A 2500-nucleotide genomic window follows, 5' to 3' on the forward strand; every position below is an offset into this window, starting at 1 on the left:
GATCAGTTCTGGATCACAAATGCCACTGAAACCTATCCCAATGCAGTTCAGCTGCTCCACAGCCCAATGCTGAGGAGCTTTATACTTGCTAGACAACATTTGACCCTGGACATGGTGACCTTAGGTTCACGTGTGCCTGCATCAGAGCAACCTATTCTACTTCTTTTCTATGGAGATTGATCAAGCTTTCTGTGTCAGCAGTGCACATTAAAGTAGCTGAACTGACTAATTAGTAGGGCTGTCTACAAACGTTTGCACATAATATATTCATAGTTCTGGAGACACTGCTCTGTCAGGATCCAGGACTTGGCCTGGAGCAGCTGCTGCTGTTCTGAAAATCAATGCTAGTACATGTTTTTATGATCACTAAGAAGCCTTTTTCATCATCAAATTGACTTTTTAAAAACTTTTCACACCCCTCTCTGCAGAAACTTGCAGCTCAGCACAACAGTTCATTTCAGAACCTAAACACTCTACTGCTACAAAACTGTTGCAGAAACATCTCAGAGTAAATTCAGTCCATCAAAACAACAACACTGTCTCCCTACAACACACTCTCAGAAAAAAGGGCCTGAAACTATCACTGGGGTGGTGTCCTCGAGGGTACATCTCAGTACCTTTAGTCAGGGAATATATTTGTATTATAATCCATTGAAATTATATTTTCTAAGTAGTAGTGACTCCACACACCGTCTCGTCTCCAGGCTATTATTTTTTGTTCTGCTTTAAAACAATATGTTATGAAAAGGTACAAATGCATACTTTTCACCTGGGAAAAAACTTATTTAAGGTAGACAATTAGACTTTAAAACTACTGTTGCTTCTTTGAGGGCACATTCACATTGTTTGTACCTTCATGAATGGAACATGTACCTGCACAGAACCTTAATTTCAGAGGAGGAATACCACAGCACACTCACCTCGGAAACGTTAACAACTGCTGGCAATAAGGTAGATCCACTGGTTTATGTAGCTCTGTGAAGTACGGCATTTTGTTTTCTAGTTTTGTTTATATTGTAATTGTTTTGTATTCTTTAGCTGATCATGTAAGCACTGCAGAAGAGAAAAAGTGCGGCAGTTGTTTTGAAGTGTTTAGCTCTGAAGCGATGAAAAATATTGATTTTGTTCATTGAAACAAAAATTTTGCAACATTCTTATTACAGTTAAAGAAAAACCGAATTACATCAGAAAGACATTACAAAACAGAATGATGTAAAGTCCTAGATATGCCATTTATTCTCATGTTTTTTAATGACGTACCCAAGCATTTGCAAATTGAACTACTAAAATACACAAGTTTCTTAAAAGCTGAGACTGAGTGAGAAGTGAATTACACACACATGCACACGCATCATCTGAACCGCTTATCCTTCTGGGGTGGGGGATGGGTTCTGGAGCCTATCCCAGCTGTCAATGGGCAGAAGGCAGGATACACCTTGGACAGGCCACCAGTCCATCACAGGGCAGCCACACAGACATATACATCCACACACACAATCACACACGTTCACATGTAGGGTGTGGGAGGAAACCAGAGTACCCAGAGGAAACCCATGTAGACGTGGGGAGAACATGCAAACCCCACACAGAAAGGACCCTGGTGGCTGGGCTGGGGAACCGAACCCAAGCACATTTTGTACTCAAACAAGCAAAAAATGTTTATGGTTGGATTCAAAAAGTGTCATTTTATTAACTATGAAAAGTTTTGAAAAAGAGAACTGATAAACGCTTGTTTACATTTCTAAACTGTAATTCCAATCATTTTCAGTTAATGTAATTTTTCTGTTCTAATCAAATATAAAGCCAGTATGTGGGTTTTAGAATCAAATATATTCCCTCCAAATGTGCACAATAATGTGGTGGCTCCATTGGAAGTCTTCTCATGTTTGGTGTGCTAGCTCCCAGATGTGTGCTTTTCTCTTCCATCAACTCTTAATGCATTGTTCTAACCCTAATCATATTGGGTCAGGACACGTGCATGTGAGCAGTAATGGTAGGAAGCCTTTTGCCCTACATGCTCCATTACTCTCTGCAAAGCAGCCTGTTCTGCTCTGGCTCCAAAGCTGCTGGAGAAAGGCTTGGTGTTAGCTGCTTCGGGATTTGAGGTGAGGGCTTGGTGGCTCTGTATGGCCTGGGCACTTTACAGGTTAATTGAAACTTTTAGAGTTTTGATTTAAAGAGAATGTGTGAAGGAGATTGAGCAAAGTGTTCTCTGATTGTGTTCGGTGTGTGTGTGTGTGTGTGTGTGTGTGTGTGTGTGTGTGTGTGTGTGTGTGTGTGTGTGTACATTTTTCAGAGTGGTGTTTGTGTGCACCTATATAACCACTCAAAAATTTGGAATCACCAGCCTTATTAACCATTTTTAATGTGACATAATAAGGTGTATAATATACAACGCAGACTTAAATGTTATGATCTTTTCACCAAAATGTTTGTCTTTTCTTCATTTTTGTGTCAATCTGTCTGTCTACTGATTACTTGAAATAATGAATTCTGGATA

General features: G+C 39.9%; 1 protein-coding gene across 7 annotated transcripts in view; it reads left to right on the forward strand.

Annotated features, from left to right (window-relative positions):
• The window catches only part of c13h10orf90 (chromosome 13 C10orf90 homolog), a 36581-nt gene that overhangs the window by 27413 nt on the left and 6668 nt on the right, over positions 1 to 2500 (forward strand). The window lies entirely within an intron of this gene.

Source organism: Pygocentrus nattereri, chromosome 13 (genome assembly GCF_015220715.1).
Source record: "Pygocentrus nattereri isolate fPygNat1 chromosome 13, fPygNat1.pri, whole genome shotgun sequence".
Lineage (NCBI taxonomy): Eukaryota > Metazoa > Chordata > Actinopteri > Characiformes > Serrasalmidae > Pygocentrus > Pygocentrus nattereri.